Source organism: Lissotriton vulgaris, chromosome 3_1, assembly GCF_964263255.1.
Source record: "Lissotriton vulgaris chromosome 3_1, aLisVul1.2, whole genome shotgun sequence".
Lineage (NCBI taxonomy): Eukaryota > Metazoa > Chordata > Amphibia > Caudata > Salamandridae > Lissotriton > Lissotriton vulgaris.
In genome coordinates, this window is record NC_141689.1 from 1,206,809,026 (window position 1) to 1,206,833,757 (window position 24,732).

A 24,732-nucleotide genomic window follows, 5' to 3' on the forward strand; every position below is an offset into this window, starting at 1 on the left:
TTACAGAGTAATTAAGTTCAGCACCTTTCAAACACCTAGATGCACAAGCAATGAGATTTTCACCACCATCCCTAACCTGAAATAACAAAGCACCAAGCCCTTTACAACTCGCATCTGTTACAATGAAAGTTGGTTCACCAGGTCTAAATGTTTGCAGATTCGGTGCAAGTTTGAGTTATTTTTTAATTTGTACAAATTCTTTATTGCACTCATCAGTCCACACAAACTCACATTTCCTACACATCATGCTTCTTAAATTCTCTGTTTTGTCTGCAAAGTTCTTAATGAATTTATTGTAAAATTCAGCCATGCCCAAAAAGGACGAGAGTTCCTCCTTTGAACAAGGTTCCTTTAGTTGTTCAATAGCCTTTACCAAATCTTCTTTAGGCCTTAATTGTTTAACTTATACGCTCAGCAAAGTCAACTTTTATGTACTTGTCACCCTAAGCACAAATTCTTTTTTTTATCCACAAATTTCCACTCTTTTTTCATTTTAAAATACTTCACTAAAGATATCCTCTTCTTTCGATGTCAATGTAGCACAGTGTTCTTTTCTTCTTAAGCAGCTTCTCCCTTTTTTTTACCTCGAAACAGCAGTGTCTTTAAAATGCTATCGAGGCTTTCCACAGATTAGCCTTTCTTCTTTCATTCACTTTACCAGCTTAATTATCCGTGCTGCATGCTATAAATTGTCCAGATATTACGTTATTTTAAAAGCCGACCTTCCTTTACGAAATTAAACAATTTTCCAATGTCGTTTTTCATACTCAAGATGGCCGCCAGGTTACGTCACACACGCATTTGGTTGTTTTCTTCTGGCAATTGGGCACACTTTCCAGCATATGGATACTTTTCTATGGGGAGTTTTGCTTGTTTCTTCAAACTCACGTCAGTGGAACCCAGACCGTCTTTTATGCGTTCCACCTTGAGACACCTCAGCCGATCAATCTGCAGAAATGCCGCACCTCCTCGAAGCACTTCTTCCTCAGCGATCCTGCTCTCAGACTTCAATCGTAAGTCTCCGCTTTCCGCTTTTCGGCGTGTTAGCTACACTCCAAGCTGATTTTCTCTGTGGGGTTCTTTCTTACATCAACTTTATTCTTCTTAATTTCTTCGTTGTTGAGGTTGTAGACCGCTTCAAACTTCGGTTCACCACACCACCGATCGTCGCCAGTGTAATAATGATGATACAGGTGATAATTAGGCTCAAGTAAGAGGTCTTTATTACCTCATCCAGCATCTTACAGGAATAACTGCCCCACTTAGAACATTCACAAGGTTCCTCTAAGGAACATTCCCCTGACTTGGTTCTATGTCGGAACATTCCTCATAGAACCAAGACACATCATCACAGATAGACAAATTGTTGTATCCATCATAGACAATCCTGGGGACAGGGTAGCTCAGTTCCATGATTATATGCTACACATCGTGAATTGGATGAGAAGCAATTGTTTAAAACTAAACTCCTCAAAGACTGAGGCCATGCCATTCGGTAACAATCCATCTTTCTGGTCTAATACCTGGGGCCCCAGGAATTGGCGACTCTGCCTACCCCCAGTAACAAAGCCAAAAATCTTGGGATACTTATTGACACCAACCTATCCTTTGAAGGAAAGATAAACCATATCACCTCCTCATGCTTTTTCATCCTGAAAACTCTAAGGAAATGTTTGCCATATATCCAAGCAGGTCTTCAAACGAGGGTAGTCACAACTCTTATTTCCTCCAAAGTAGACTATGGCAAGCAACGCTCTCTTCATCAACATTCGAAAACATTTTCTTCAAAAGCTACAAACTTTGTAGAACACCGCCGCATGGCTTCTAATGGGCATCCCAATACATACATCAGATTCCCAAGCATTGAATCATCTGCACTGGCTCCCCATCAACAAATGTATCCAATGTAAGGCACTCTGTATTGCCTTCAGAGCTCAACAAGATTTTGGCCCAGCCTATTTGATTCAGCCTTTTCAATGCTACATTCCTTCCCGTCCTCTACGCTCAGCCACAAGCGGTAATCCTATAATCCCCAGATATAAAAAGCCAATTGGGGTGGGAGAGGCTTCATCGTCTGCCCTTCTAGGCTATGGAACTCTCTCCCAACAGAACTTAAAACTAAGACAAACCTGCTGGACTTTAGGAAACATCTAAAAACCTGGCTATTCCGCAAATAACTGACTTTTTTCCAGTTCCTCTTTACCTGTCTGTCCGCCTAGCGCATAGACACCCCCAGGTGATTATAAATCCTCATTTCATTACTACACATACAAAAGTCTCTATTCTCCACTGCACCAACTAGGATTCAGTTCTGTGGATGTCTGGTTGCAGACACAGACCTCTGCAGTGCAGTTTTTAATAGTGGTTTCATAACGTTGGATGGTGCATTTATTTTTCATTTAAGCTGTGCCTTTTTTCATATATAGTTACCTGAAGGTGAAAAACCGAAACAAGTTCTGGAATATTTTGTTTTTTTAGCCACGCCTTTGACTCTGTCCCCACAGTCACTCATCCCGCCCCCATGGCGCGCAACATCACAGTCCCCCCTACATTTTTTAATGCACTTCGACCGCTGACTTTACTGGATTTCTACCATTAAATCATTACTCTGATCGACCTGCAAATCCTTTTTTCTTTGTCAATTCCATATTTAGCAGCATTTTGCATACTTGTTAGTTAAACATGTGCAGTTTGAACCAGACTATTCTGCTTCTAATCAGCATGCATGCTGAGAAGAAAAAACTGTCGTGCCAGAACAAGACATGATGTCAAATTATCGTTTCAAACGCTTTTCTTCTCATTTGAAGCAAACTCAAACTGACTGGCAATTTGCTTTACAACAAAGGAACTGTTCGGAAACTATATTTTGGTGGTGTATGTAGATTAGCGGGGCTGATTCTGCGAAGTAAATTTATCTTTTTATTTTGCCATTTTGGGGAGATTTCTCATGCTCCCCTGTAGCCGTTTTTTTAGAGTAATATTTCAGACACGTAAAATTGTTAATAAAACCTAGGCCAGAAAAAATCTGTTCTATGTTTTTTCAGAGGCTGCTTTCAACAGTTTTCCAGACACAAGTGAGATTTGCAGCTGGAATAAATCTGAATTGTATGCATGTACTGACAACAGTGCGTACACAAAAAGTGAGCAAAACAGGTGCAAATCAGCAATGTTATTTTACAAAAAAAATCTGAACGCAAATGAGTAATTAATATTATGCATGCGTGTGTGTGTGTGGGTTTGTGTTACTATCCTTGTGGGGACTTGGGTGTGATAACACGCTCACGCTGTGGGGACTTGATTGCACTGTGGGGACCTGAACCCAGGTCCCCACAAGGTAATGTCCTTCAAATGATAAAAAATGACTTCAGGAACATCTGTGTCAATTTTTACAACTTTTAAAAAAATTGTCTTGTGGGGACCTGTGTTTCAGAAAGTGTGTTTAAATTTTTGCTCCCTCTGCCCCCATAGACAGGAGGCGGTACTGCAGTCTTAAACACACTTTGCATTTAAACACACTTTGTTCACCAGGAACACAAGTTAGCAGCAGAAAGGACAGATATTTAAAAGGAAAAGCTGCAAAACCCGGGGTTAAAACATATTTTACATGCAAAGTAACATTTTCCCCATTTAATAAAGTAAAACTTTATTTACATGAAAATTTTGAATTCAGACGATTTGAGTTTAAAAATTGTTAAACATTGTTACAAGCAATTTGGATACGATTTGAATCCCAGATTGTATCACTATTGTGGTATGATCCTTATCTGCAATTAAAGAATGATGGTGCATTAAAACATGATACAATATAAACTGATCTTATCGTTTTTTACAAATCTGATTACATATTAATATGCACTTTTGAATACGTTCTTAAGATGATGGCTAGATGAGTGAGTGCCTAGAGTTGCATTGTGCTAACAGCTATGCTCTCTCAGCTGCTGAACTGCAGTAATGTCATGCCCACAGCAATGGGAAGTTTAATTTTAACAGAAAAAGCATGTTCTTAGAACATTAGTGACATTCTTAAAAAATATATTCAAATATTGCCATAAGTTGAAATTACATTTAATTGAATTGCTTAATTTTCAAACTGTTCCTAATGCTTTTACAAATTAAATCAGCTTCATTCCCATAGATGGGCGAAGAACAGTCATATAACAAGCATTGGCAAAGCCAACAGGTGTTACCTACGAGACAGCTACTGGCTTTGACAGAGTTTTTTTGCCCTGTTGTACAGCAGCATGCCTGCTCTGCCTCATGGATGACATTAAAATTATTTTTTTTAAAGCACTATGATGCAGCCAAAACAGACCACATCATGACATTTATTTTTATTGCTGGCAGTAGAGTGTGGGCGTGTGAGGGGTCAACACTATCAACGGAGTGGGTAGGGAAAAGAAAAATCCCTGACGCTGCCACTATTGATCAAAGTACATAAAGAAGTTGTCAGAGCCTCGTTGGCCTTATTCAATTATAAAATGCAGACTCTGATATATATATATATATATATATATATATATATATATATATATATATATATATATATATATATATATATATATATATATATATATATATATATATATATCAACCGTAGTGAAGTAGGTGCAGAGGCACAGAGTCCTGATTCACCCTAAATAGTGGGTATGTTTTAAAAGCCAAAAAAGGGGAGGTGGATAGGAGACCAAATCCCTAGCTTGCATTTGGGCTCACAGTGCCCGTACTACTGCATTGACACCCATGCTTATTACTGTTTGGACTTAGTGCTTCAGCTAAGGTGCAAAGTTCTGCCGTAAAATGGGCACCTTCATGTTGATGTCCACTTCAATTTGCCCTTCCTGTGTATTTAAATATAGTTTGCCTTCCAAGATCATACTACTTTAACTACAGCATACTGCAGTATCATAGGCTGTGCTCAACCACCTGCCTTATGAGTGAGAAAGTCTTCAAGTCGGAATAGTGGAGACGATGTGGCGTTATGCTAGAGCTGCAAACTTCAAACTCAATTCTTGACGTTAGCTTGACATCCTGTGATTCTGGTCAAATCACTTAATTTCCCTGTGCCTAAAGAAATTGTACATGACTTAACTGGTGCTCATGTAAAGTGCTTCAAAGTGGAGTGACACAAGCACAGCACTAGTGGGAATGAGGCATTTACACAAGTATGTGAGAAGTGGCTTTGTTGCTTCACCATTTATTTATTTATAAAGTTTTATATTTATCTAATAATTTATTTAAGCAATTTGTAGAGCGTGCAAATACCCATGGGTGTCTTGGCGCTGTAGACGGGAGAGGCAGTAGTGAAGTGGTGTGCTGCTCATTGTTATTTATTAGCTTCCTGAAAGCCGGCAGGTATTTATTAGCTTCCTGAAAGCTGGCAGCGACGGACAGGAATTAATTTGATGAGGGAGGGTGTTCCACAGTCTGGCCATGGCAACAGTGAATCGTTTGTCTCCCCAGGAGACCTTGTTTGTGCGGGGATCGTGATGAGATTGGCAGTTGAGGATGGTAGGTTTCTGCTAGGTAAGTGGGCGCAAAAGGCTTTCTTTAGAAAGTCCGGGCGTGAGTTATGAATGGCCTTGAAGGCAATGCATAGGGCCTTGAATTTTATGCGACTTGTGATTGGAAGCCAGTGCAAGTTTCGCACCACCAAGGAGATGGATTTGTACTTGGGGGTACCTGTAATTAACCTCGCAGCGGCATTCTGTACCATCTGTAGTTTGTTAATGATCTTTTTCTGGACATTCAGGAGCAGGCTGTTGCAATAGTCAATTTTGGACATAACAAGGGTGCTAATCAGGGTTTTTCCTGTGCTTGGTGGAAGGAAGGGTAGCAGTTTCTCGATCATTCTAAGAGTGTAGAAGGAGGATGAGACGATGGCATTGACATGAGCTGAGAAAGTTAGTTTATCATCAAACCTGATGCCCAGGTTTCTTCCTTTCGGTACTGGGGGGGGGGGAGGGGGCGTAGAGGGCCCAGGGCGGTTGGTCACCAAGTGGGAGACCATGTTGGGTGTAGATTGCCAAAGATCATAACCTCAGTTTTTTTGGAGTTTAACTATAGGCAGTTTTTGGCCATCCAGGAACTGATGGCGAGCATACCAAATTGAAAACGCCGCAATTGCTCCTCCATCGTTGTTAATTGCGTGCACCAGCTGTGTCATCAGCGTAAGATGTTGACCCTATCCCATGGGCTTTGATGACCAAGGCCAGGTCCCACACATAGATATTAAACAATGTCGAACTCAAGGGTGATCCTTGTGGCACACCACATAGGAGGGTAAAAGACTGGGAGTTATATTCGTCGAGACTCACTAGCTGAGTACAGTTGGCCAAGAGCGACTCCAGTAAATCTTTGGTTTTGAGTTTAATGCCCATATTTGAGACTCGGTCGATCAGGGTTACATGATCAACCGTGTTGAAAGCTGCTGACAAATCCAGCAGTATCAGAACTGCTGTTCCACCTTAGTCTCGGGTGGCTCTAATCTCGTCTGCAGGATTGATAAGGGCGGTTTCTGTGCCTTGGCCTTTCCTAAGCCAAACTGTGTTTCATCCAGGAGATTGTTTTCTTCCATGAAGTGAGCTAGCTGTGTGTTCATTATTTTTTCAAACGTTTCTGCTGGGAAGGGGAGGCTCGTGATGGGTCTGTAATTATTTGTGTCTGTTGGGTCGAAGTGCTGTTTCTTTAGCAGAGTTTTGATGGTTGCCTTTTTCCAGGTTGCTGAGTAGATACAGGTGTTGAACATGGCATTACAGATGTCTGAGTTTAGGGGCTAGTTGATCGTCAAAAAGTTTTGATACCGAGGCTGGGCAAGGATCTGGAGTGGAACCTGATTTGATGGTGAGAATGAGGTCATAGATTTGTGAGGATGAAACTTGTTTGAATTGCGAAAAGGATGGAGTTGCTGCAGTTGTCAGTTGGGGTTGGCAAATAATTTTTGGGTTGCGAAACCTGCAGTCCAACAGTGCCTGAACAGCCTTGTAGGTATCCTGGAGAGCCTTGCTTGGCGCGTCCTTCTTGGACTGTTTGCTGGAGCACAATTGTAATCGCCTTGTATGCGCATAGAGTGGTGTCTATGGTTTGCTCTTAGCTCAGAGCGAGGCACACTTTGTTCACTGAGTGACCTGGGTATGTCTGAGATGAGAGATCTCTTTAGAAATGGCAGAGTGGTATCTTGGACTGAGGCAGTGGCTGGAAGGGCGATGCCTTCTGCATTAACACAATTTCACTTTTTTAGAACTCGACACGCTCTCCGGGTAGTGCTTGGAGCAAGCACGCTGAACCCATGGAGATCCCGACGCTGTCCATACTGTTGCGCTCCTAGTCTCCTATTAAATTAGTCTCTAGGCTATATGCCTTGGCTTTACAGACTAGGGTGCCCCATACACAAAGGCTTGGCTGGCCTGGCAAGCAGATATTGGGATGCCTCTCACGGACGATATCTGGTATTACTGCTGTCAGGTCACTCAAAAGGTTTCTCTGAATGGCCAACATAGGTTAGAACATTTTAAGTTCTTAAATAGGGTTCATTGCACACCAGAACGCCTACATAGATATGGTTTGCGTGATACTGATAGCTGTGAGCGCTGCGATATGCTGGTGCTGACTTTTTCCACCCAGCATGGTAGTGTCCACCTGTGGCGGAATTTTGGAACCATATTTTCAAGATGTTAAATGAGATTGTGGGTTTAACACGTGCGCCAGGTCCACTGATGGCGTTGCTGGGATACACAAAGCCTCTGCACAAAAATGTTCGCAAATTGATTGCCATTGGTTTACTTCTGGCTAAACATAGACTAGCAATGAAATGGATGCGAGGGCCCATACCTACAGTGGATGAGTGGGAAAAAGATATGGTGTATAGTAATATGCATTTGGACATTTAAATGAACTGCTTCCGCCCTGTAACCGACCAATACGTTTTCGGAGTCTATTTGTACAATACCAGCTGTCACGCCAATATGCCAACAAAGAACAGCAAGGATGATGTATGTACGATCACTGTTGCTCACTGAGCATTCATATTGCTCTGGTCTGGTCGACAAAACCCCCTGGGAGTTGGGACATGCCTGTCTGCACCGTTGCTCTCTCTCTTGTCGCAATTGCTCTACGCATGTTCACAGCGAGAGAATTTGGAACATTTCAATTTAGCTAGCAATAATACCTCATTGTAAGCAGTGGGTGCAAAAACACCCAGAACAAATAACATTTGTATTGGGTGCTTAGTGTGTCTTTACAGCGGATGTGCAAGTTAATATGCATATAATTCGTTTTTGCACTTCACCATTTATGTGCCATGTTTCAATCTGCAAAAACAGGTGGTATAATCGAGCACAAAATGCAAGTGAGACCAGTTTGCACTTGAATGGTAATCGGGGGAGGGCAAATACGAGCATAAATTCTTTTTGTACCAGTTTTGTAATTCAGGTGGAAAAAATGATGCTGCATAGCTAATGTGTGTCTTTTGCCCAAAAAATGACAGTGAAAGAAGTAGCATAATAATAAGTACTCTTTCCAGAGTGCAAATCTGCCTTGTCTAAGATCTGTGAAATAAGAGATTTTATTGCCCACCTTAATGGTGGTCAGTTTAAAAACTGTAGGAGAATGGAAGGTTGAGTATGTTTTATTGGGATTCCAATACATGACCTACACACAGATTGGCAGACTTTTCAGCATCTAGCGTTTGACTCACTGAGCAATTTTGACAAAGGGAATAAAGGTATTTTGTCAAAAGGAGCAGTTGATTAATTGTTCTACTAAAATGTCTAGCAATGCAAATGTAATGCAATCAAATAGGCTCACTTCAGAAGTACTTAATAGCATGGCCCTCGTTCTTATTTATGTGGGAAAACCATATTGGTAATCGCCAATACCATATGCTACAGTAATTTTAGGGACAGAGCTACCTCAGTGTTATGCAGTATAACACAAAGAACAGGAAATACAATACAGCTTATTGCTTTTCGGAAAAAAATCGAAAACGCTGTACTAGTTCAGTTAGATTATCACTTTATACAATATACAGAATTAGATGCAGGATAAAAGTCAAATTAATTCAATTGTTCTTGTTATCAGTTCAGTGGGTTTCCATAAACGCATAGGACTGCAAAAGGGCCCAGTACACACTATTTCAACAGGTAAAAATTGGATCACTTTTTTAATGATCTGTAGTTTTTTAATGAAATGTGATATAATTATGCTACCTCCCTTCCTCGGGGTACTCCCACTTTATAATGGCAGGATTTGTTCCGTGTGAAAAGTTAAAATATAAAGACTAATGGAATGACTTCATGAGGGGCCGTTAAACATTCTGTTAATTCATTTTACAAATATTTTGTAAATAAAACTGAACTATTTTTATCTTTTACTGTTGAGATGTTCTAATCCCTTAAGGGAAATATACTGCAGAAAGAAATATGTTTAATTTCGTTTACATATCTCAGGTATGTTCCTGCAGGGGCTTGGGCTTTCTTGGAGGCTGCGACGTTTAAAATGCTAGGATTCCTTGAAACTGAATTGGTTTGAAAGTGACTCCAAGATGATGAGCGCCCGAGCCCCAGCGTGAGGCAGCTCCGCTTAACAAAGCGGTAATTAGCGCCTCTTTTCACCTGGGCTGGGCTGCAGGGCACACCCTTCCTTCAGCAATAGCACAAAACACGAGTTAAAGTCTTTCATTTACATATCTATAGTTGCCGAGCAACTGCTCCCACCCCCCTCGGCCCGGCTGGAATCTCCAAGCATTAGCAGTACTTTAAGATGCACTGCGCCTTTGACCTCTCCGGAGCAGCAGTGTAAAGTGAGTTTCACAGGGAAGTCTGGCAGGTGTATATACATCCTGTAGGGAATGCGGTCTGTAGCAAGATCATGCAAATATAATTTTAAAACGTAGTGACTCCCTCAGTATGTAGCAATGACTTTGTGTTATAGACCGATATTTGTTTAATCGATGGATGGTTTCGTTGAAATGGCAGTTAAGCAGATATATTGCAGTCCCCCGTGTTTAAAGTTATTTTCTTTCGCAGAGGCCACCTGGGTTCTAGTTCACATCTAACTGTGGCTCCATAAGCTGTGGAAAATAACGAAAACATTCTTAATTGTTGTAATCGTGCACATTCTTTTTGAATGAAAATGCCAGAAACATTGAGAGGAAAAGGAAAGAAAATACACACAACCTTTATCCTAAGCGAACCACAATTTTACTACTTATTTTGTATTTAGCATTCAACCCACTGCCCCTAACATACAGAGATAATGTGGAATAGCCGCACACAAAGTAGTCAGTAGTACAATTCCACATTGCACTAGTGCCTAATATATTTAGCGCACACACGCAGTCTATCTATGCTGCGCTCTAGAAATACATGGCACCAAAAAATGTTTTTCCAATAGCAGAGTGCAAGAAGTGAAACTAAGACATGCGTAAGAATCATTTGAAAATGCAAAGCTTTTGCACACATTTGCTATATGGAGCCCCAGAAGTTAAAAATAAAAATGTTCTGTGATAAAAAAAGGTAATGCAAATGTAAGTTAGCCCTGGTTTTAGGTTTGGAGATGAAGAACAGAACATATGGTATGGTATCTATCTATCTATACTAATATAATAAAGAGAGAGCCCAAACCTTTGAGGCGGGTAATCTCAGGAACCACAGCACCAATCACAACACCCAATACAGCGTTGGAATGGGCAGTTGCAGCAGAAGGACATAGGCTATGCAGACGCCCACCATATACATTTAAAAGATAAAAGAACCGTGGCAGCAAAGTAGTCCCTTGTGGGCGTGTCTGCGTTGTGCTGTGGGCGTGACAAACGCTGGGGGCGTGTGGTACGTTCCGCCCTTCATGCCATGTCTCATATCGTGTGCTGTGGGCGTGTGCAAGGCACGGGATTACGAAAAAAAGCGAGCGTTGTGCCCAATATTATATTGTTTTTTCTTCCCAGGATCTGCACATTCCAGCTCCGGGTGTGCTTGCCCTGCGCTCCCAGTGATGTGCACCTGCTTTACTATATGGAGGTCAGGCAAGGCGCTATTCCCAAGGGCCAGAAGGAGCGCAAACAGGGGCAATTGTGCAGGAAATGTAATCTCGCCTTAACTTCCGGTGACGCCTGAAGAGCACACTGGAGATTTTCCACTTCTGTTGCGCACAGGCCTCGCGCCACGCACATCCGGACACAAGGCCCGCCTCCACGGAAATAGCAAGAAAGGGACTATCCCTCCCCCGGGAATATGTGATGATATTCCGCAAACCAACATCCCGCATATCATCCCTCCACAATTTTTATAACGCGGGACTATTACTCCACAAAGACATAATTTCTAAAACTTTTACAACGCATATGACTCTATCACGCATGCCATTATAACTCAAATGCATGTGTGGTAAAGTCATATACATTGTAAAAGTACATTATTAAAACATCAAATATATGTTTGTAGATATGTGTATTTAAATATATATATATATATATATATATATATATATATATATATATATATATATATATATATATATATATATATATATATATATACCATTTTTTAAATTTGATTAAAACATTTATTCTTTTAAATTGCATTAATTATATTATTTGTATTTATTATTTTATTTTATTACCCTTTACACCCTAAAAACTAATCCCACCCTGCTCCCTTTATGTATTAAATATTTTATTGAGCATAAGCAAAAAATGCACCCCATCCAATTCTGCAATGGCCGCGACCAGTCCAGGGAGGCCGAAATCAGTGGCCACGCGGACACCCCGCCTAGGGCCAACGGAGAAGTCCTCTCATTAACACAGCAAGCCGCCTACAACCCAAAAAGGGCCGGCCGCGTCTTAAGAGGTGCTACAACGGTGCAGGCTGAGCAGTGCTAGTACATTGCAAGGAAACGAGAATCAAAGAACTGTAAACAACCCCACAGCCCACCCCCCCCCCGCCCCTCCCCTCCCCTCTCCTTGTCCATGTCCGGGCTCTAGCGATAGGTCGGGAACCCCTCTCAACAGTCAGTGGATGCCACGCGCGCAGGGCCTGTGCGCTTGCGAGCGTGTGGTTTGGGGTCCGGGAGGGGCGTGTCCGCCAAGCGGAGCAGTCGCAGGTAGCGTGGACAGCTCACCTCCCGGAATTCACCAGTAAGCAAGGTGAGGAATGGCTGCCAAAGTTCCGCAAAGTCCGCCCCCCTCCCTGCTGCCGCCAGCGACAGTTTCTCCATTCCCAGGATCGCCCACAGACGATGAAGCCACCCCAACTGTTGCGGAGCCTGGGTCGCCCTCCAGTGCGCCACAATATTCTGGACTGCAGCCCCAAGCGCAAGCGCGATCAGGCGCCCGCGCCAGGATTTCAGAGGATACATGAGGGCGTTCGGGAGGCCCAGCAGGATGTACGCAGGGAAGCGCGGCAGTTGGGTGTCTAGGTGTGCATCTATAAGATCCAGGATAGGGTCCCAGTAGGGGCGCAGCGCCTTACAGCTCCAAAGCAGATGCTCCAGTGTCCCTAGTTCCCCACAACCCCTCCAGCATCTGTCACTGATCCGGGCATCCCATTGGTGAAGTCTCTCAGGGGTGTGGTACCAGTATGTCGCCACCTTCGTCAAGGTCTCGGTCAGACCAGTGTGGTGTGCCGAGTGCCTGGCTCTATGGTATATCCCTTCCCATTCCTTCCTAGTGAGCTGCCTCCCCAAGTCCCTTTCCCATCGGACCTGGCCTGCATTGTATGTGTGTGCCTGCGTGAGCAGCAGCTGCTGGTAGAGATCCGATATCAGCTTCTTGTCGGAGGTGCGCGTCAGTAGCCACCGCTCATAGGGCGTGAGGTGCCGTTGGGCACCGGGCTGGATCGAGGGGTGGAGCACCCAGTGGCGTACCTGCAGGTACTGCAAGCGTTCTGATTCGGCCACGCCGTAATCCGCCTTGACCTGCTGGAACGACAGTACGCCCCTAAGGTCGAACATGTGTCCCGCCGCGCGACAGGGCGTCGTCCGCCACGTCGTGAACGTGCCGGCGTCCAGGCCCGGGGTGAAGTCGGGGTTCTCAAAGATGGGAGTCATGGGTGAGGGGAAGGTGGTCAGTCCCTTGGACACGGCCACTCTATCCCACACTCGCAGGGCTGTGTTGGTGATTGCAGAGGCATACAAGTTGCGAGGGCGGTGTCGGCGCGGGAGGAAGGGCACACCCTGGAGGGTACGGCCGGCTACGGCCTGGTCGAGGAAGAGCCAGTGCTTACCGGACTCTAGCTGGAACCATTCCACAAAGGTGCGCAACTGGGCTGCCTGGAAATACAGTGTGAGGTCTGGCACCCCGACGCCTCCGTTCGCGGGGGGTAGAGCGGCGAGGGTGTGCTTGAACCTGGGTCGTCGGCCGTTCCAGATGAACCGTGACAGGTCCGATTGCGTTTGCTGGAGCCAGCCCGTCGGGGGGTCCAGGGGGAGCGTCTGGAACAGGTACAGAATCTGCGGGAGCAGTGTCATTTTGACTGCGGCGATTCTTCCCAACCACGACAGCGCGAGTGGCTTCCAGCGCCGTAGCTGCTCCCGGAGCTTGCGAGTGAGGGCCTCGTAGTTGGTCCGCGTAGTGTCTCGGACCGTAGGAGCCAGGCGAACGCCCAAGTATGGGACGGTCGTACCCGACCATTGGATCTGGAATTCCGATTTAATCTCGGCCACCACATCCGGGCTCAGCGAAACATTCAAGGCCTCAGATTTGGCTTCGTTGATCTTGAAGCCCGAGGCCAGAGCGAAGGTGTGCAGCTCCACGAAGAGAGCGCGCAGCGATCGCATCGGATCGGTGAGGGACAGCAAGACGTCGTCAGCGTATAGGCTGATCTTATGCGTGTCGGCCCCGAATTTGATACCCGAGATGTGAGCATGCTGTCGCACCCTCTGGGCCATCGGCTCCATGTAGAGTGCGAATAGGAGCGGCGACAGCGGGCATCCCTGGCGCGTACCCCTACCAATGTCGAATCTCGGGGAGGTGTGCCCGTTCACCCGTACCGCGGCGTTGGGCCGGCGGTAGCAATTGAAGATGCGATGGCGGAGTTTCTCTCCGAATCCGAAGTGACGGAGGGCCTGGTCGAGGTATGGCCAGTGCACTCTGTCGAAGGCCTTCTCCGCATCAATGGTGAGCAGCATGCAGCCGGGTTTAGTGCGCGATCCGGCTTCAATGAGGTGCAGCACCCGCTTGGTGTTGTCGCTGGTCTGCCGTTGGGGGATAAAGCCCGCTTGGTCGGGATCTATCAGTTGCTGCATATATGGGGCGATGCGGCTTGCTAGTATGCCAGTGTAGAGCTTCAGGTCTACATTCAGTAGCGATATGGGTCTGTAGGAGCCGCAGGTCGCCGGGTCCCGTCCGGGCTTGGGAATAACAGAAATCGACGCCTCCAGCAGATCCGGGTGTATGGCGCCAGGCGAGTCAAACGTGTTGAACAGGTCACGCAAGAGAGGGGCAAGCTGTCGGCAAAAGGTCTTGTAAAACGCCGCGGTATAACCGTCGGGTCCCGGGGATTTCCCGACCTTGAGGCGGGCAATGGCCGAAATGACCTCTTCCAGGGCTATGGGCCTCTCCAGGAAGTCCGCCTGGGCTTGGGTGAGGGTAGGGAGGTCCGCACCCCGCACGTAGGCCAGACCGGCATCCGGATCTAAGTGATCCGCATCATATAGTGCCGCATAGAAGTTGCCAAAGGCCGACGCGATCGCTGCGTTTTCGGTGACCAGGTCACCACTGGGCAACCGGAGCGAGCGCACCTGTTGTCTCTGGGTTTGCGCCCGAAGCCTACTCGCCAGCAGCTTTCCACAGCGGTCGCCGCCGGTGTAGTAGACATGCTTAAGGCGCATCGCGGCGTATTCCGCTACGTCTTGGTCCAAGGCAGCTAGCATTTTCCGCTCGGCGCATAGTTGGCGCCACGCTCTGGCTGCCCCGGTGCGTTGGTGCATCTGTTCCAATTCCGCCACGCGCTGCGAGAGTTCGGCGCGTTTCAGCTCCCTCTCTTTGTTGTTGGCCGTGGCGACGGAGATGATTTCCCCGCGTAGGACCGCCTTGAGGGCTGCCCACTGAGTCGCTTTGGTAGTGTCCTCGTTGGCGTTGTGCTCCAGAAAATGGGTAATCGCCGCCGAGAGCCGCGTTCGGGTGTCAGCCGAGTGTAGGAGACCGTCCCGCAGCCTCCAGTGCCGCTGTGGAGTCGGCATCGTTCCTACCCGAAGCTTCGCTACCACCGGGGAGTGGTCTGAGAGCGAGGCTGGCAGAATCTCCACGCTCTCCACTTGTGGCGCCAGCTGTGAGGAGCCCAGAAAGTAGTCCAGCCTCGCGTATGTTTTATGCGCCGCCGAGTAGTACGTGTAGGCGGTAGTTTGGGGGTATGCGTGCCGCCAGAGGTCGGTGAGACCCAGGTCTGACAGATGCGCGTGGCCCGCCGCTGTGAGCGCCCCCACCTGACCGGATCTCTGACCCGAGCGATCCGCCGTGTTATGAAAGACAATGTTGAGGTCCCCCCCCAGTAGCAGATGAGTGTGTGTGGTGGCTGTAGCGGTCTCTAGAGCTGTGTGCAGGAATTTCTCCTGGCCCTCGTTCGGGCCATAAACAGAACCCACTAGCAAGGTGTGACCCGCTATTAGGAAGCTATAGAGTAGGAGCCGCCCTCTAATTTCGGCCTCTTTCTGGTGGACTTTCCCCTCAAAGGATTTAGCCACAAGGATCGCCACCCCAGCGGTTTTCTTCGGGGAAGAGGAAAAGAACTGCCATGGGAACGCGCGGGATTTGAGTCTATGCTGGTCGCTGCGCACAAGGTGTGTTTCTTGAAGCAGGCAGATATCTGCCTTGGAGCGCTCGAGGTAGGACAGAATCGCCCTGCGTTTGTTCGGGCTGTTGAGACCCCGCACATTAAGTGTGAGCACTACAAGTTGTCGTGGCATGGCAGAGGTCGCGTCAGGGAAGCCAAGCTAGCCCCGCGGCCGGGATCGTAGGCCCGCGGGTCGCCACACAACACTGCGCTAGGGGTCGCGGCAGAGCGCCATTTGACTGCGAAAGGCCCTGGACAAGGAGAACCCCCCCGCCCCTCCCCCCTCACCCCCCAAGAACCCTCAACTTCAACCTGCCCCCCCAATCGGGACACGTATCTCGCCTGAACCCACCCCTTCTGTAGTGCAAACTCCCCCCGCACAACTCCCCCCACCCGGAACCCCCCCCACCCCCCCTCCCCAACAAGCAAAGAAACAAGGTCTATCATTGTCCCTGGTCCAGCCCCATGGCCGCTGGACCCGTGGTGAAGTACATCCGTAGAATGGGAGCAGTGGCGACGTCGCAAGCAGGTCCGTGCACTCTGAGCGCACCAATGCTGGTAGAGCGTCAATGTCATCAGTAGGAAAGGACAGGGGGTGCGTTGCACGGGCCCCCGCCGCCGGGCTAGCAGAGCCCGGCATGACCAACTCCAGAACCACCAGTGCGTTGCCCTCCCTTCGATCAGCCGTTGCTCGTAGGCGCCAGGCCCTGTGCCACAGTCTCCACTGCAGACCTCCGCCCCTCCTCTATCTCCGTGTCCGCCGGGCGTCGCGGCCTGCGTCTGCGCCGCTGCTGCTGCCAGCGGCCCGGTCCCGCTTCGTTAGACGAACGGGCTCCAGATGGCTCGTCCTCAGCTCTCGGTTCCTCCAGCCCTAGCACCTGGCAGGCCTCCCTAAGAGTGCGTGGCTGGTGTAGGACATTGCCCAGCCGAAACATCAGTCGGAAGGGGTGTCCCCAGCTGTAGGAAATGTTGCGCTGTCTCAATTCCGCCGTTACCGGGCGGAAGGTGCGTCTCTTCTCCAATGTCAGTGCAGCCAGGTCTTGGTAAAGCACCGGGGAATGCCCGCCGAAGGAAATCCTCTCCATGTGGCGAGCCTTGTGCAGGATTTCCTCCTTCGTCTTGTAGTCTTGCACGCACACCAGGATGTCTGGCGGGTTTGTTGCATTGGCCCTCGGCGGGCCCGTCCGGTGGGCTCTGTCCAGGTGGAGGGGGGCATCCCCTTGACGGCCCAAGATGTGATTGAAGAGGCCCTGGGTGAACTGGAAGAGGTCCTCTGTGTCTGGGGACAGTTTCACACCTCTGATTCGGATATTATGCCGCCGGGAGCGGTTTTCTAAGTCCTCGGCGTGTGTCTGGAGGTCCACTTGCTGGTCGTGAATGCGGGCCAGTTCCTGGCGCAGGGCCTCTATTTCGGCGTCACGCGTGTCACTCTTGGTCTCCAGATCTGCCACTCTCTCCCCTATGGCGTCGGTGTCACGGCGGACCTCCCTGATCTCATCCTGTAGCTCCTTTTTCAGGGCATGGATGTCCTCCCGCAGGCTAGAGAACAGGGACTCCAAGAAGGACCGCGTGACTGGAGCTTCGGGGTCGGCCTCCTCGTGGGGTGGAGAGGCCCCCCCCTTCTTGTCCGTGCCTGTTCGGGGGGTAGCGCCTGTGGGGCCGCTCTGCTTCCCCGTGGTAGGGGGGGCGAAGAGGTCCTTGATGGAGCGGTCCTTCCTGGGCCTTCCGCCGGACATCGTGCCGTAGGGCCTTCAAGGTCGCCCCTCCGTCGGCTGCGAGGCAAATCCCAGGTCCTCTGGGCGCAAAGTCGGGTCTGCAGGGCTAAAGGTGTGGAGGCGATATCCCGCGGTCCCCAAAATCCAGGCGGGCAGGGCGCGCCACAGGGCGCGGCAGGAGCACAGGAAAGGTCCCAACAGTCGGGGCGGGAAAAGTCAGCTATGGAGCCGTCAAGATGGCGTCTGCCACGTGTCGTCCTGCCTCCTCCAGAACCAAGAGCGTGGCAAATTGGCTGGGCCTCCTCACGTCTCGTAGGCTCCTTCACCTCTGCAAGGACTGCCGTGTGAGAGCGTGGCCGCCGGTGTAGGTGCTCTGGGGTTCACCCCGCCACGACAGGCCGGGGGCCCCGCCCGGGGGACGAGGCAGGTGGGTGCAGTCCAGTAGGATGTAGTCCCGCAGGGGCAGGCCTGCTGGGGGGGGGGGGGGGGGGGGGAGAAAGCCTGACCTCCCCACTCCGCACACCCCCGCTCCGTGTTTCGCCTCCCCGTGGTCCCCTGGGCTCTCCGGGCCGACTCCGGGCCAAGCACCGTAGCGTCCTGGCGCCCCACGGATCCCCTGTGGCGCGGTGCGTGGCGCTCGGCTGTGGCGGCTGCAGTGCGCCGAGGTTCACCCCCGCCGGGAAGGCGGGAAGCGGGAGCTCTGCAGGGAGAAGGGGGGGGCCCGCTACCACTGTCCTACCCCCCCCGTACCTCCGCTCTGCTGCTGCAAGTCCTCCTTGCGCTGGGGACACGCGTCTCCTCGGGGCCTCACCCCTGCAAGACAGGTGCCGCCGCCGGGTCCTCAGGCGCGGGCCGGTGGCGAGCTGGCCGGGGGGTCGCTCCGTCGTCCCAGGTGTGCTGCAGGTCCGCAGAAGCCCCCACAGGACGCTGTGGGAAGCCTCGCGCAGCTCCGCGCGGGCCGGACCTGCCACCGCCGATCTCAGGGGACTCCGGGCGGCTCCGAGGCTCCACCTACCTCGGCCTCGCTCTCACCTCCAGCGAAGGCTTCGGGAGCGCGCTGGGCCGCCGGCGGCGCCGCACTCGCGGCGGGAATCAGGCTGGTTCTGGACACTCGGCCGGCCCAAAGGTCGTCGCTGCCCCTCTGCTGGCGCTGGGTGGTCCTCGAGGGCCAGTTGCAGCCGGGCACAAGCTGAAAATGTGCTAAAATCAGCGGCCGGCGGCGGGAGCTCGGCGAGGCACGTCTGCTCACGCCGCCATCTTGGCCACGCCCCACCCTGCTCCCTTTAAATACCCCTGCACCCCATAATCATAACCCACACTTACTCCTTAAAATACCCCAACACCATTAAACACTAACCCATCCTAACCCTCTAAATATACCCTGTACCCCCAAACCTATCCCTAAACCCTAAAAATACCCCTGTACCCCAAAACCCAAACCTAGCCCTGAACCCTATAAATACCCCTGTACCTCAAAACCCAAACCGACCCCTGAACCCTAAAAATACCCCTGTACCCCAAAACCCAAACCTAGCTCTGAACCCTAAAAATACCCCTGTACGCCAAAATCCAAACCTACCCCATAACCCTAAAATACCCCTGTATTCCAAAACCCAAACCTAGCCCTGAACCCTTAAAATACCCCTGTACCCGAAAATCTAAACCTACCCCATCACGGATGACACCATCCAGGGAATGTGTGTCTTTCTGAAAAATCAATATGTTTTATATTTTAGTTTCTCTTTTTTGAATATGTGTTTCAAGGGTTACATTACACTGAAATGAGGTCTGTCACTCGGTCACAAGGATGGTGTCACTGTTTTTTTTATTCTTTTTTGTTGTTTTATATTTTTTAGTATCAGTATGAGTGTCTGTATGGTTTGGTGGGGGTATTACTTAGCACATAGATGCATCAATGACTGACTCACTGTATGTGTTTTGAAGACAGCATATGTGAAGGACTGTATGGGTGGATGAGTGTGTATATGTGTGTGTTAGTGAGTGAATGACTGTCTCACTAGTGTTTTAATGAGTAACTACATATGTTTTAATCTAGTATATGTGAGTATTGATGTATATAAGTGAGTATATGAAAGAGTGAGAGATTGTAAGAGTTCCTGTTTAAATAAGTATGTGTTTCTATAAGTGATTGTTTAAGAGACTAAGTATGTGTAAGTTTCCTTAGAAGTAAGGTGGTAGTGTGTGTATAGCTGTATATGCAAATAATTGGATGATCAATAGTTTATTTGCATGTGTGATTATGTGTGTGAGTAACTTTTGGATGACTGTCGGTGTGTAACAGGATGTATAGGTGTTTCACTACATATGATGAGTGAATATATGTATGAGTGACTATATAGAACTGTTGGTGAATGAGTGTATGTGTATATAGATGATGGTATTACTGAATTGGTTGTTGAAACTGGTATGGGTATCTATTTTTTTTGAAAATGTTAGTTTCTATTTTTGAATATGTGTTTCAAGGGTTACATTACACTGAAAGGAGGTCTGTCACTCTGTCACAAGGATGGTGTCATCAGTGATGTCATGAGTGATGTCACTGACCATGTCATGAGTGATGTAATATGTGATGTCATCAGCAGTGCATTGCAGCCATACAAGTTATAGTGAGTCCAACTAACTATAACGTGGGAATTTCAATGGTTTTATGTCAGTAAAATTTCCAGCTAACTATAACTGGTGTGAAACCTATGTTTTTTTCAGTGAATTTAATAGGTTTTTTTAAATGCTGATTCCTAACTATAACTAGTGTGAAACCTATGTTTTTTTCAGTGAATTTCAAAGGTTTTTTAAATGCTAATTCCTAACTATAACGTGTGTGAAACCTATGGTTTTTTCAGTGAATTTCAAAGGTTTTTTAAATGCTAATTTTCCTGCTACAGGAGTAGCGTAGCTCATTGCCCAAGTGCCGCTGAGAGACTTCAACCATCGCGAGGCCGCAGAGGAGGACGAGGCGCCGGCCCCGGGACTGCGAGGACCAGCATACACCATCTCCAGCTGGTCCTCTTCCCGTGAGCGCCGCGCCCCCTTCCAGTGCCCCGCCCCCAGCGAAGCTCTACAACTTCTCGCGGCACCCGCTTCGCGGGTGCCACTCGTGGAGCTAAGTTTTCTGCCACAGACTGCCAGAAGCTGTGTACCTGTTTTCCTGCTACAGGAGTAGCGTAGCTCATTGCCCAAGTGCCGCTGAGAGACTTCAACCATCGCGAGGCCGCAGAGGAGGACGAGGCGCCGGCCCCGGGACTGCGAGGACCACCATACACCATCTCCAGCTGGTCCTCTTCCCGTGAGCGCCGCGCCCCCTTCCAGTGCCCCGCCCCCAGCGAAGCGCTACAACTTCTCGCGGCACCCGCTTCGCGGGTGCCACTCGTGGAGCTAAGTTTTCTGCCACAGACTGCCAGAAGCTGTGTACCTGTTTTGCTGCTACAGGAGTAGCGTAGATCATTGCCCAAGTGCCGCTGAGAGACTTACACCATCGCGAGGCTGCAGAGGAGGACGAGGCGCCGGCCCCGGGACTGCGAGGACCAGCATACACCATCTCCAGCTGGTCCTCTTCCCGTGAACGCCGCGCCCCCTTCCAGTGCCCCGCCCCCATAACTCCTCACTCCCTAAAAGCGCCACCTGGACCGCGCATCGCGGGACGCGGGCGGGGCGAACACCGGGGCGAAGACCGGGCAAAGAGCGGGCCGTTTGAGGCCGTTCGAGAACGGGAGAGTCCGGTCCGGCCCACCCCCCTAAGAACTACTCCCCGGTCAACCCAATACAGGTATTCATTATCTTCTTGATCTCCTCCACAATTGGACAGGTAATCTAGTATCCTTTTAAGGTGAATACTCATTGTAAAATGAATACGAGATCCACCAAGCAGAAAAAAATCAAAAAAGAACGGAATAGGAGAACAATTACTAGGTCCAATGGATGACTTCTTGGCCAAAGCAAATACTTTTATTGATCAGAGTATAAGTTTAATCGAGGGTAGAGTTTCTACCGAACTTGCAATTGCACGTCGATCCTCAATGGGATTACTTGCAACTGCAAAAACTCCTGAAGTACAGCCAGTCCCAACTCAAACGGCGGCGACTACAAACAGACTTAGCCTGCCTAATAATGTTGACCTTTCAGCATCCCAATTATCTGTAACCCTCTCAGAAAGTGACCTCGAAAAAAACCCTGATATATTTCCTGATCCCACACCTGAAGAAACAAGGCAAATGAGAGGCAGGCGGGAGGGGGCCATAAGGAAACGGAATGCAAAGAAAAAGCCAGATCACACTGCAAATTCCATAGTAACCAAACATTCAATATTGGTCACCGACACAAACTCTACAGCGATACCCAACCATCCTGTTCCCCCAACCAATAAGTTGGTAACAATACATCATGTACCACACAACCTCCAAGAATCTTTAATTCTAGACCCGCTAAGCCCACAACACACAGGAAGACAAAGAGAATCAGCAAGACTAATTAAAGAGATAGCCTCCCTCTTAAATTCTTACATACGCCCGTTAGAATCCAGACTCAGCAACATAGAGAGTCAGCTAACAAAAATCACTGGCTCTCTTAAATCTATATCCTCACAACCCCATACCAAATTATCTTCAAACCCATCAACTACTCTCCCAGCACCCAAGAAACCTGCAACCTTACCTCCCCCGCAGTCCAAAAAACAAACCACAATAACCCTCCCAACAAACCCCACCATCGCACAAAAGCCAACTCCCACGTCCCTGGTTATTCCCCCACAAGTCAGCTCCCAACCAACACCACCAGCAAATACTCCAATCATAAAAACACCTGCTCTCAAAACTCCTCTCATAACAAACACAAAACCATCGCAAACAAAAGGTGCCCCGAGAGGGACAACTGAACACATACCTACCCTAAATTTACCACCTGAGGCCACTCCATATGTGGTAGTTATGACGGGGGTCCCCGAACTTACAGGCGAGGGGACGGAACCTAACTGGTCATTAAAGAACAAAGTCCAGTATTGGCTAAATACAAACCGCCCCGTCCCGCCACCTTGGAGAAGTAAAATAGCATCAGTGTCCCGGACCCCGTGGGTAGGCTACAAGATAAAATCCATCCGGGGAGACTGCATAGTTATTACGTTTGAGGACCCCAGTATAGCTGAATATATCTGCTCCTGGGAACATAACAACTCCTCTGGAGGGATTGTAACAAGATCCTTGTCCTATTTCTACCCAAAAAGGTACAATAATAACAACCATCCACGTAACACCGACAATATCTGGAGGAAACCAATCCCGCAGCCATGGGAGCTAGATATTGCCGGCCCAAATCTATCAATGCGATACACCGATCCTACCAACTCCTGGTGCCCACCTAACCAGAATTATCAGCAGAGAGAAGCCCCATGGCAGATCATGGGCCCACAAAACAGATTCAGAAACTGGGACCAGTGGGAGAGACCATCCCACCAATAATTCGGCCCTAACTATGGAGATATCAGTAACGGGCAACACTGGCTAGGCTTCCCGACCACAAACCGGTTTAGCGCCCTGGAAATGGTCGATTGACCAATAACTAAATCTCCAGAGCCCTCATTAATAAAATTGGCACCTTCATCTTTTACTCCATCGTCTACCCCACCTTCCTCACAAATGAACAATGTTGTAACAGAATATGCATCCAGTCAGCTCTCCGTGATATTCTGGAATGTGGCCGGCCTCCGAAACAAGATTGAGGACGGTTCGGCAGCCGCATTCTTGAAGGACTATCAAATCATCTGTTTACAAGAAACCTGGGCAACGATACCCCTTCACCTTGTGGGGTACAGAACATTCATATCACCCGCCCTCCCGAGTACTTCAGGTAGACCTAAAGGGGGTTTAGTAATTTACATGGCCAACACAATTACTGATACAAAGATCATTAAGGCAGACCTCCTTTCGAATTTTCAGATCGTCACTCTCACTATAGGAAAAAAACTCTTTATCTCAATAATAAATACATACAATAATCTGGAACCTGACAACTTCGTGAGTGTTCTTTCTCTAATTCAAGACAAAATAACTGAACACTCTCACTTCAAACAGAAAATGGATAATGCCCACGTAATTTGGGGGGGTGATTTCAATCTACATCCTTGCCCCAACATCGATACCTGTGGAATGGTGGACGAGCATGACAACCCTTTAATCCACTTTATCCACTCAGGAGTGGGGCCAGTTATGAATAAAATACTCTCTGTCCTGGATTTGCAAATCATAAATCCTATCCATCAGTCAACCAATAAACTAGAACCCACTTATAGAGGAAGGGGCCATGAGACTACTGTGGACTACGCAATAGTTACAGAAGGTCTGAAAGCTCAAATTACAACCATCAAAATCCTGGAAAATCATCTCAGTGACCACTCTGCACTAACTTTAATTCTCCAAACACATCAACCGAAATCTTTGATGGTAAACATAGCTAACACACTAACATAGAACAGACTAGAACTGGGCAAAAGAAATGGCTTCACAATCAAATGGGAAAAAGTAGTTCCCAATATCCTTACAAAGAGGTTAGTTACTTCTGCATACAAAAACATATTGACCTGTCTTGATCCTCATGCGGAGCCGAACCAAATTCTGGAAAATTTCAACGTTATAATAGAACAGGTCAAAAACCTGTTAACCAGAACTTCCAACCAAAATAAGAAAAACATCACAGGTTGGTTTAACCAAGATTGTACTAAAGCACAGACTAACCTGAGGAAAGCTCTTGGAGAACCAAACAGAGACAAAATAAAGATCCAAGATCTTCGAAGAGAATACAACACTGCTAGAAAAACGAGGAAAAAAGAATTAAAATCATCCTTGTGGAAGGCCTTGCACGAGAGCGCCCTCTTGAAAGACAGCCAGGCTTTCTGGAAAATAGTTAAATCCCCTTCGCTAACCGACTCCAGCGGTCCTAAAATAGATGTGGCTATCAATGAGGCCACATGGGTGAATCATTTTTCGAAAATCTTCCAACTGACACCCAATAGCGAATCGTATCAGTCCAATAACAATCCAGTCACCTTTCCTATATCCCTGGAAGTTGATTTACAGGACTTTGAAACGGCGCTAGCTTCAAGTAAGTCTGGAAAAGCCCCCGGTCCTGACGGGGTCCCTGTCGATCTCTTCAAATTTCTTCCTGACCTCTGGGCTCCAATAATCACAAGAGTCTGCATTGCAACTATGGAACTCGGGTTGTTAGATTCATGGTCATCATCTATAATGGTC

At 48.1% G+C, this 24,732-nt stretch overlaps 1 protein-coding gene across 1 annotated transcript in view; it reads right to left on the reverse strand.

Moving 5' to 3' along the window:
* LOC147727649 (cysteine-rich protein 1-like) overlaps nucleotides 1–24,732 on the reverse strand; it is a 501,069-nt gene that overhangs the window by 351,031 nt on the left and 125,306 nt on the right. The gene's annotated exons all lie outside the window — the stretch shown is intronic.